The sequence below is a fragment of the Calliphora vicina genome, chromosome 5 (assembly GCF_958450345.1).
Source record: "Calliphora vicina chromosome 5, idCalVici1.1, whole genome shotgun sequence".
Taxonomy (NCBI): domain Eukaryota; kingdom Metazoa; phylum Arthropoda; class Insecta; order Diptera; family Calliphoridae; genus Calliphora; species Calliphora vicina.
The window spans coordinates 37,908,787-37,921,171 of NC_088784.1; the positions used below are offsets into that span (position 1 = coordinate 37,908,787).

The window sequence follows — 12,385 nt, forward strand, 5'->3', positions numbered from 1 at the left end:
GCGGTGAACTTATCGCCACAATGATTTTGACATTTTTTAGTTCCACTCGTATACGGTTGAACACTAGAGTAACTTCGGGTATTGTGGACTATGCGTCTAATGTGGACCAGTGTCTTTTTTCAGAAACTATTGAAGGTATGATAAAACTGATTTGTCGTACATTTTACAATTAGTTTGAAACAACAATTGCACATTTTCTTTCATGAGTAATTGATATGTTGGCTTTTTATTCTTGTATTGAAATTAATGCGCGTGCTCAACATTTTTTTCGGCTCAAGTAAGAAACAAAATTTGGTACAGTTACTTGGTAGAATTTAATGTTTGGTTGTTTTATATAATTAAAGTGGACACGTAGTTTTGCATATATTTGGTAAGAATTTAAGCAAATTTAGATTATTAGGTAAAAATATTTTTTTACCACTGTAACCCAAGTTCGTGTAATGTGGACCACTTAAATTACTTGATTATGTACTACTGGTCCATATTACCCGACAATAACTATGTACTTTGTAAGCAATCTGTCTAAGCCAAGAACGCGACTTTTTAGTTTGTATTAATAAAAATATATTGAAATTAAATTTTTTAATCATTCATGATTAGCTGGTTCATGAATTTTATGTATTAAATACTAGTCCACATTACCCTCATATAGTGGTCCATATTACCCTCCATAATGCTGGTTTTTGGGTTCCTTACAATATTTTCACATAAACTTTTTATCCTTTGACGGAAAAAATTTTCAACTGCAAAAACAATTAGAGAATACATTAGCTAATTTATTACTTCACAACTTTTTTAATATCCATATATATTGTGGCCAAAATTTAGAAAAAACAAAACTGTAGTCCACATTACCCGAAGTTACTCTAGTATCATGTTGTTTCTTATTTTGTAATCTCTTTGGTAACATTCTTGGCTTTTTGTAACCCCTTTTACCCACACATGTCTCTTCTTCAATCTCATTCTCAGATTCTGTAGCTACTGAATCTGAAGATTCCGAAGCAAAACATGTTTGCGAAAAAATTTTTTGCTCGGAATAATGATTAGAAACAGTATAGCTACCATTTTTAATTGAAAACTGCAACAAAGTTTTGCAACACCACAAAATAATAATTTATCGAAATATATTTTATTAAAACTAGCTTTAGCCCGATATGTTTCGCTACCCCTAGTTATCGTGGTCAAGATTCGATCCAGCCTATTTGAGTTAGAAGACTCTAGCTATAAAAGTACTAGATTTTCGAAAATTACTATTTACTTGGTATAGGTGGTGCCACGCCCATTTTTCCAATTCCGCCCATTTTCAGCCAAGATTGATTGTCACATACTGATGGCGGATATACAAGACTCATCACAGCTCTTACTAGTTTTATTTGCAATTTTAAATATTGTTACGTTTTTACCTTTTAAAAACTGTGGTTTATTTCCTTTAAATAAACCGGATACTTTTGTTTACTAATAAAAGCAGTTTAGTAGTTTTAAATTTGAAAAAACTCTATATTTATTTAAATTTATTCAACTGTCAGTGACTGTCAGTGTTTTTATACACGTTTATAATTCGCAGAAATACACGCTCTTAAATTACACACTTTATAGTGTACAAGTATACAATGGTAATGCAGTTGATGTTTACTCTAACAGCGTCTATAATAAACTGACTAACGACTGAAACCTCAATCAAATACTTATAGACAGTGCCATCTTTCGTGTAGCTTCTACAATGATCTTAACGGACAAAACTATTCAAAAGCTTTTGATGTTAATGTTAGCAGCTTAAACATTTGGTGCTGCCTTACTTACAAACAATGCTAATAACGGAATGCTATCAACATTGTTAATAAGTAGAAGCTTCTACTGATGTACATTAGGGTTCTATAAGTCGATTGTTCGAACAATCGACTATTTCCTGAAAAAAGTCGAAAAGTCGAAATCGACTTTTTGATCGGAAAAAAGTCGAACAATCGATTATGTTATCTCAAAAGTCGATAAAAGTCGAATATTCGCAAATAGTCGATAAAAGTCGAAAAAAGTCGAATAGTCGATAAAAGTCGATTTTTTAGATTGTTAAAAAAAATATTGCACTTGCATTTTTTGTAGTGTATGCTAATATATGTAAATAATAAATAAATAAATGTTTTTAAAATAAAGCTTTTTTCTACACAAAATTCTTACAACATTATTCTAACTATTATCGCCTTGATAAATTTCATTTTTATTGCTAAACATTACAAAAGGCGCATCAACAAATGTAGATACCATGTATTTTTTACAAGAAATGGTAAAAAGTTGAAAAAAGTCGAAAATAGTCGAAAAAAGTCGAAAAGTCGATTAACTCGAAAGTCGAAAGTTCGAAAAGTCGACTTTTTGCAGGTTGCAGGCAGTTCAAATCGCTTCTTTTTAGATCATTTAAAAAAAAATTTGTTTTAAAAAGGTTTTTTTAATTATTTTTTTTTTAAATTAGTTTATTTTTTACATCAACTAAAGAAATATGTTAAAAATTTATATTTAAACAAAAGTCTTAATTCTTGGATTTATATTTGAATTAGAGCTTAAAATATTCAAAACTGAACAAAAATTTTTCACTTTTGCTCCATAGTGTTTGTATTGTATATTTTTTTGTGTGTATGAGTTGTTTATATGTATGATGGAGTAAATTTTTAGCTGGCTGGTCAATTTGTTCTTTCTGGCATATAGATGATGTGTTCGAAATACGAATAACCCTTGATACATGTCTTGGCACTATTGTCGCTTCTACTACTTCTACTTGATTTCTTTTTGTTTAGTTTTTTTTTTAGCTGCCAGCAAGCAGACTTTGTTTTCTGTGCTGGTTTTATATGACATTGCATTAAGTTTCCTAGTCCGTACAATACGGTTTTTGCGAGCTTTTATATATGCTGCTTGCTGCCATGTGTAGTCTGCTGTGTTGATATTTGAGACATTTCATCGATAATTGATAAGAATTGAAAGAAAACAATTCAGGATAAAAGAGTAAGTATTTGTTGCAATATCAAGAAGACAACAGAAAAAAACAAAAAAAAAACAACAATACTTATGTATGAACATGTGAAGATTTGTCGCATAAAATCAATTGTAAAGTGACAGAACGAGTGGTCAAGCAAATTACCATTCCATTTAAAATCCCAGCAGTTTTACAAGAAGTCAATGTACCCCTTATAAACAGTCATTTCCACTAAGGGCTAATCACCTGGCTGACTCCAATTTATATATTTTTGGGTCATTTTAAATATACGAATTAATGTTTAAAGTGACTACACTCTAGATTACTTAGAGACACTTAAGTGACAATTGACTGCACGCTAGATTACCTGGGATATATAAAATATTGACTTATCTTTGCACTACAAAGAGCACTTACATGTCAAATGACCCAAAATATTTTAATTGGAGTTAGCGAAGTGATCAGAAGTTAGTCTCAATAACTGCCTTGATTACTTTGAACCAGCTATCAGACTTGTAATCTATGTACGGTCAACTCACTTCCACCTTAGGGCACGCACATGTTAAAATTATAGGTTATAGGTCAACTTACTATATCGGGACAGTCACCCAGAACTGCTGGGCATTCTCCTGAATGAATTGAAAGTCTTTGTAGTTGTGGAGTTGTCTGGGGGTAAGTTAAGTAAATATAATTTACACAAACACATCCATACACACATCTATACAAACAAACAATTGCATGTCTATGGAAAAGGAAACCACAGAAGTGTTGGTCATGTTTCAAATATCTCTCTTAAACCCAGTAAAATTGTTAACAAGAAATTATTAGGTGTTAAAGACAAAGATTTGTATTTAATTCAGATGATGACTACAACAAATAAAAATAATTTTTTTTCTTAGCTCACCAACATACCAGACAAAAATTACAAATGTTTAAATTGAGCTTCCTTATTTTGGTTGAAAATTTATAAAACAGTTATTTAAAATTTTGCTGGGTTTTTGTAGGTTACGATATGTTGGCAATGTGTGGCTTTTCCGATTGAATTTCTTCCATTAACAAAAAATAAGAACAAACAACACAACACAAATAATGACTTTGCATACTTCCCCTTTCCGTCTCACACTCTTTTTTGCTTAAAGGTTCATTTATCGTGTTTATTTTTTCTTTTAGTGCTGCAATATTGTTTATTTAAGAGGGTTTCAAATGGGTGACATGTTGCAACAATGACAATTAATTACTTACTGATGGACCAATGGACGAGAATGTCATTACAGAGAATGAACATTATAAAAACAAAAGAAATGTTGGTAAAAAAATCTTAATTTCACAATTCTTAGTTACTTTTCATGAATTTAAATTCAAATCTTCCAAAATTAAAATGATTTTGAAGCACTGTTTTCAATTTAACTTTTTTAAATTTGCAAATCAAGAAAAATAAATATATTAATCAGAGTATATTAAGTTGAGTTAAAAAACATAATATAAAGACTGAGAAAAATATTGAAATACAATAAGGCCATCAATTTGTATGCAGAAGTCGGTGAAAATTTGTAAAATATACATTTTCGAGAAATTTATTCAATTACATCAAATTTGTATTGGGTGTATGACTTAAAAATATGGGATTTTTTCAAATGTTTAGCTTTTATTTTGTACAATATAAACTTATTAATTTTTTCCATTCTTTCTAGCAACAAATGGATTCCAAGCCAAATGAACTGCTCATCCTTTGAAACCAAGAACGAATTAAGCCAATAACGGATACATACTCTATGCCAAAGTGAAACGTAACCTAGAGAGAGCGTTCTGCATTGATCGAAACAAATAGTAGTCGGGCGGGGCAATGTCTGGACTATAAATCTGGACAGGCAAAACGAGCGTTGTCATGATAGGATACGCGGGATATTTTCAAATTAAAAAAGTAAAGCAAGACTTCCCGCATATGACACTTTCTTGGCACAAAATGCCGTAATCAATGGAATATTGGTGAAAACCTTAGGACTTGAAGATTGATATTTCAGTAAAATTAAGTTATTTTATGAATTTTTGGGACGTCATTTATCTTAAAAACTAAAAAAATATAATATGGTGATTTTCCATGAAGAAAAATATAAAATTTTAATTAATTTAAAAGTTTAACGGTATATATAACAAAATTTGGCACTAATATAGATTTAAATATTCTTAAACCAATGGCATTATAATTTTTAACATTTTTTATTTTCAAATACCAAAATTCCTAAAACGGGGAAAATGTCTTCCAAAAACTGAGTTTTTTTAGAATAATGCCTACTGTGACGTTTTTTTACCATGTGATAGTAAAAAAGGGTTTGTTATTATATAAGAAACATATAGGGTTATACAAATACGGAGGTTTTTCGAGGATCGCTGCTTTGCCTTTTTAGAATTTTTTACTCAAACCGAAAAATTTTTCTTTTTTTATTTTATTTTATCACGAATATAGCTGATATTTTAAAAAATAAAGTTCGACCCTCCATAGGTCCAATATATCTAAAAAATTATATAAAGATCGAGCAAAATTAAGAAAAAAATAAATAATTAAACTAATTATTGAGATAACCTACATATGTAAGGATAGTTTTATTGTAGATCTTCTCAAGGACTTTTCATATTTTAAATTTCAGCTCATTCAGATCATAAATGGATTTTTGGCGATTTTTTTAAAAAATTTGAGAACCAAGGTGACCAACTTTGAGTGGCTACGACCTGGCTTCCATTTCGTAGCAGTATCTCCAATAGTTCCCGAGATACCGAATTATTTAAAAAAAACACAAAACGTTTCTAAACCACTGTGCCCTGCTGGAGTTTTTCTGTGGGTTTTCTTAAGATGGTGGTTTTAAACATAACACTGCGGAACAGAGATTTTGGTGCTCGAGATTTGAACTACCTTTTGTACACGTTGATGAACCCTCATTACTATGTTATACTTGTTTTTTTCCAGTCAGCTCGCGTTTTCGAAATATCGCGGTTTTTATATTTTCATTGAATACCCTATTTTTTGGTGTTTTTCTTCAAAATTTTTGGTAATGCAATTAAGAATGTGAAATTTTTTTAGCATGATACTGGTCTACATAAACATATGCTTCTTTTGAGTATAATAATTCTAATGGATATTATGGCATATTTATCTGATCTTTCGGGAAATTTGAAATTTGACTTTTTTAGCTTTATCCTTAATAAAATTGTGCATTATGAAAATTTTAAATAAAAATTTATCACTGCACATTCAAGGCAATATAGCGAATATAGTTTTTAATTAAAATCAAAAATTAGTTAAAAATTTAATGAAATATTTAGATAATATCCCGAAATTTTACATCCTAAAAAACAATTTCTTTTTATAAATAAATTTTTAGGTAGTCATTAGTCTTATTTTTTAATACTCATTTAAATTTAACTACAGCAATGTAAATACTTCATTTGACGTTTTTAAAATATTGCGAATTTTGTATTTACGTGATTTACAGCGTTTTTGGTGAAAATATCTTAAATGTTTTTTTAAAAACACTAGTATTTTACAGAAAAAAATAAATTTTTACAAACATATAGATTTATTTCTACATTATATATCCAGGAATTGTCTATGTTCCGAATTTGAATACCAAAGTAAGCAAAATACAATTGGAGAACAGTGTTGTAATTGATTTTCGCTGATCTTTTAACATATATTCGTCACAAATGTAACAAAACAAATTAGGATCTTTAACACAGCATCTCATCTTACTAGCCATAATGAAATAATATAACAAGTGAAATTATATTTATAAAAAAACAGGTGTAAAACATTCAAGTTACGAACATTTATATAGTTTTTTTAATATGAAATACATATGAAAAATACTAAAAAAAATAAAACTTTGAGTTATTTGCCAAATAGTTTAGTATATTTTCAGCGAATTTTCAATATTTTTATATAAATTAGTTTATTGATAAGTTTTTATTGTATATAGTGAAAAAATTTTGAACCCTTTTACCATAGGTCAAACTTATAAGGATGAAACTGAAAAAAGTTAATTTTCAGCATCCTTGCGATATCACCAATATATCCTGAAACTTAGATAAACAAAATTGATGTCAAAGAAAAGATAATTTTGTGTAGAATACCAGTACAAAGATGCGTTTTTAATTTTAGTCTCCATTTATGAAATAACCCAACAAAAAGAGAAAAAAATACAGAATAACCAAAAAAAATAAAACCGCGATATCTTAAAAACAAGAGCTCCTAAAAAAATAGTAAATATAGTTTTGACTATGTAATGTCCCATACATGTTTTATCAAAAACATTTTCCGCGGCACCAAGCCAAAATGTCAATTTTGTTCCTCTGTGTAATTTAACCGATGCTATCTCTTAAATTCAGTCTGATCTGATACACTAGAGTCATTGAATATTAAGCTCCTTTAAAGAATTCATGGCAGTGATTAAGATGATGTTATAGTTTATATTATGATGTATCAGACCCAACATGTGTTATTTAATTTTAACAGATTTCCATTCCTATTGGCAAATTTTTAAGTACTACAATAATATTCCTTTCTTTTCTGCTTACATACATGCAGATTAACAACTTAACTTTGCTGCCACATGAACAAGAAAATGAGAAATATGTATTACATTTTAACTAAATCGAATGAGCATCATTATGGGTATCCTGTGGTTCCTAACAATGATCACACAGCTGTACCTTTTAAATGGGATTGAGTAAAAGTGTGCTTTTGTAAATAAAATCGGATATATTGTCCATCCAGTCTTTAAATATTAGGCATATGTTTGTAATGGAAGTTGGTTTTGTTAGTTTTCTAAATCGATTTTGTTGGTTTAACTACCCTGCAGTATTATTAATATTTGAAATTATGTTGCTCTTATTTAATACGAAATATTAGTTTATTTGTTTTTTCTATAATTGTAATTATTTTAGTAATTATATTAGTTTTATTTATACAATCAACTTATCGATTTCCTCCACAGTTAAAGGCGGTGCATTATTTTTGGCCACACATCTTTCCCTTTTCAATGTTGGATTATAAGTGCACCTTTCTTCAAGCGAACATTTTACCGTCTCACAAACGCCAACACCCTTATCGTCCAAAAAATAGGCTAAAATAATAAATTAGTCTACAGCCTAACTAAAATTATTAACAATTTAAATCTTACAGTTAACAGCACAAATTGTGATTGTGGCAAACAGCACAGGAATTATAAATTTTCCTAAAGAAAAAAAATTATAAGAATTATGATTTATTTTAGCAACGGTTACGCTCACCCATTTGTTAAGGTTATTTTTAAATAAGTACTGAACAAGTTTGTGCCAAGACTAAAAAACTTGCATTAAAAAGAAATGTCTGGAGTTTAATATTGCACATGAAGTAATTTAACCCTCTAAGGCGCAAGTCTAAATAAGGGAATTGTAACTTTTTTAAAAATGCTTAACGTCTAGTTACAGCTTGTTTTTATAAAATTAATTCATTTTTCGATATCAGAAATGGGTAAATGAAAGACTAAAACTTTTTATAATGGGATTTTTTTTCAACTGTGTAATCCCTTAACGTTATCAGATTTTGCTTAAATTTGATTTCACAGTGTGTAATTTTTTAAGTCATGGAAATATTACCATATACGGACACAAGTATGTGACAAAGGCCAAAAAAAAAAGACCCGTTTCTCCCAGTTTTGCCCAAAGTCATGCACATTTTTTTTAAGGGCCCCCAAAAATTTGGGGCCACGGTGTCATTTTTGCAAAAAAGGGATAATGTTCTCAGGCTCATATCTTGCAAACAGTTCGGAATTTTGATTTACACTCTGAAGTAAAGTTGTAGCCCATGTCATAGGGAACAAAAATTGTGAACATATAAAATCAAAAAACTTCATCTTCAAGATCAAAATCGCAAAAAAATTTTTAATTAAAAATAAATTTTTTTTAAAGCCTACCTAAACGGTGTTAAGAATCATTCCTTGGATGTTCATATGTTCTAGAAAGTTATTTATTGAGATCTTAGGTAAATTTTTGTAGTTGATTGTTTCCTTGAATAAGTGCCAATGTTAGGCCAATAAACAAAGGTCCCAGTATCAAGAGTGACCTGTTTGGTACCATTAGAGTAACAAGCCTGATCGACATTTCTATGCCACCAATTCAGATTTGACGACTGATCCCTTTCAGGTATAATGAGTCGGTAATATAAGTGGTGCTGGTCCCCAAGGACCCGGTAATAGAAACACAGTTCAAAGGGTTAATAACATATTTAATTTTGTTAGCTATGGTTCCATATATAAAAAGAAATACTTATAACATTTGTCTATGTTTGGTGTCGAAATGTTTTTTATTACAATAATTATGAATTTTTATTATCAAATATATTCTTGGTTGCTAGGCCAGTAATATTAGAAAAAAAACTAACTCCAGAATGACAGATATTTAAATGAAAATTTACATAGAAATTTGTCTTGATAGCACAGAGGAACAAAATTGACATTTTGGTTTGGTAACGGAAAATGTTTTTGATAAAACATGTATGGGACATTTCATAGTCAAAACTATCTTTAGTTTTTTTTGAACAGCTCTTGTTTTTAAGATATCGCGGTTTTAATTTTTTTGATTATTCTGTATTTTTTTCTCTCTTTGTTTGATTATTTCATAAATGGAGACTAAAATTAAAAATTCATTTTTGTACTGGTATTCTACACAAAATTATCTTTTCTTTCACATCAATTTTGTTTATCTAAATTTCTGGATATTTTGGTGATATCGCAAGGATGTTGAAAATTGACTTTTTTCAGTTTCATTCTTATAAGTTTGACCTATGGTAAAAGGGTTCAACATTTTTTCACTATATACAATAAAAACATATCAATAAACTAATTTATATAAAAATATTGAAAATTCGCTGAAAATATACTAAACTAAACATATACTAAAAGTTTTACAATATTTTTAATATGTATTTCGTATTAAAAAAATTATACAAATGTTCGTAACATGAATGTTTTACACCTGTTTTTCTTTTGATAAATATAATTTCTCTTGTTATATTATTTCATTATGGCTAGTAAGATGAGATGCTGTGTTAAAGGTCCTAATATATTTTCTTACATTTGTGGCGAATATATATTAAAAGATCAGCGAAAATCAATTACATACACTGTTCTCCAATTGTATTTTGTTTACTTTGGTATTCAAATTCGCAACTTAGACAATTCCTAGATATATTATGTAGAATTAAATCTATATGTTTGTAAAAATTAATTTTTTTTCTATAAAATACTAGTGTTTTTAATAAAAATTTTAAAATATTTTCACCAAAAACGCTGTAAATCACGTAAATACAAAATTCGCAATATTTTAAAAACGTCAAATGAAGTACTTATATTGCTGTAGTTAGATTTAAATGTGTATTAAGAAATAAGACTAATGACTACCTAAAAATTTCTTTATAAAAAAAATAGTTTTTTAGGATGTAAAATTTCTGGATATTATCTAAATATATCATTAAATTTTTTTCATTTTAATTAAAAACTTTGTTCGCTAAAATTTAAATTAGGCACAATTTTATTAAGGATAAAGCTAAAAGAGTCAAATTCCAACTTTCCTGAAAGATCAGACAAATATGCCAAAACATCCATTAGGATTATTATACTCAAAAGAAGCATATGTTTACGTAGACTAGCCTCATCCCAGCAAAAACTTTACTTACCTAGTAAGCCTGCAAGTATAATTGGAGCAAAGCTATAACTACTTATTATTTGACTGAAAAACTACTTACCGTTGTTCGAGATTTTTAAAAAATTCAGGGGTCAAGCTTACAAATGTACTTACAATCAGTTGAGAAATAAGTAGTAAATTCACAACAAAAATATGTAGCTAAAAAAAAACACACAAAAAATATTGCCTTGTGTGGGAATCGAACAGTCACATTATTTGCATGTGTTTGATAGTCAAGCTGCTAACTCACTGCTCCATGTACGAGTTATTTTATTGGAAGCTAACAATAGTTTTAACATCAACATATAAATGAATATGATATGAACAAAAAAATTAATGGCTTTGACAGGTGGCGAACCACTAACCTCCCGTTTTCCAGTCAAACACACTAGATAGCTGTGCTAAATGCAAAAGTGCATTACCAGCCTGCATAAAAATAAGTACTTATTCTAGTAAATAAAATAATGTGCTGGGTAACCACCACTCCTTACAAAAGAATGCATGAAATAACTAGATGTCATTACAAAAATTCACAAAATTTTTGCTGGGATGCTAAAAAAATTTCACATTCTTAGCTGCATTACCCAAAATTTTTAAGAAAAACACTAAAAAATAGGGTATTCAATGAAAATATAGAAACCGCGATATTTCGAAAACGCGAGCTGACTGGAAAAAAACAAGTATAACATAGTAATGAAGGTTCATCAACTTGTACAAAACGTAGTTCAAATCTCGGGCACTAAAATCTCTGTTCCGCAGTGTAGTCTAAAGGTACGGCCACACATCTCAAATATTTACTCAAAAAAGCGTAACAACTTTTTTTAGCACAAATTTGTTTGACGTGTTTACACTTACAAGTGTTTTGTAAGATCAAACAGCATCAAATAAAATTAAACGAAATATTTGTTTTGAATTGTCTTAAGTAAAAGCAGTTTTTGACAATAAATAAAAAAATTTAAATATATTTTATTTAGCGGTTACGTCTTTTTCGTCAAATATATGCCATGTATGACCCTATCATAAGTAATGTACTAAAAGTCAGCTAATATTACCTGTCCGCAGCGATCCATTGGCGGTCAAAAGACTTATTTTAGAAATTATTTAATTTAAATTTTGCACCGTGTTTGAGTTATATTTTATTTATTTCACAATTCAATATAAGTACTTGAGTAATCTCTATATATATGATTAAAAAAAGTTTAAAATAAATCTGGATATATGTATAGTTTCATTTAAATAAAGATTAATATCAGAAGTATGAAACGGGGCGGCGTCATAAGACCCCAAAATGGTGATACTCTGGTATATGAAACATTAAACACGATAGCGAATTGCTGCCAATTAAAAGATTTGCAAATGCTTTGATGGTAACCAACGTTAGATAATTTGTTGGTAACGAACTCGGCAATGTGGAACTAGTTCTTAGGGTTGCAGGGTAGAGGGTGTAAGTGTGTATATTCGTATATGTATGAGATTTTCAGGTTTTTGTGGTGACAATTGCAAATCGTCATTTGGTTTTACATACCATGAACATTTATTTTCCTATTTATACAGTATGTTTCTAAATAGAATACATATACAAAGTGTTTATACACATTTTCAATGCAATGTGAAATATATAAAATGGTACAAATAGTTTAAATTTAAAATCTGTTGCGCTTATTTGGTCAAATACTAGCTGAGCCAGTTCGCTTCGATCGGAGTTAAAAA

General features: G+C 29.1%; 1 protein-coding gene and 1 long non-coding RNA gene across 2 annotated transcripts in view; both read right to left on the reverse strand.

The window, feature by feature from the left end:
- Mmp2 (Matrix metalloproteinase 2) overlaps nt 1–12,385 on the reverse strand; it is a 759,503-nt gene that overhangs the window by 110,704 nt on the left and 636,414 nt on the right. The gene's annotated exons all lie outside the window — the stretch shown is intronic.
- On the reverse strand, nt 7,858–8,287 carry LOC135961020 (uncharacterized). The gene is made up of 3 exons (XR_010576596.1): nt 8,243–8,287; nt 8,134–8,187; nt 7,858–8,076 (listed from the first exon to the last, which is right to left on the reverse strand). It is a non-coding gene; the product is annotated as an uncharacterized LOC135961020 (long non-coding RNA).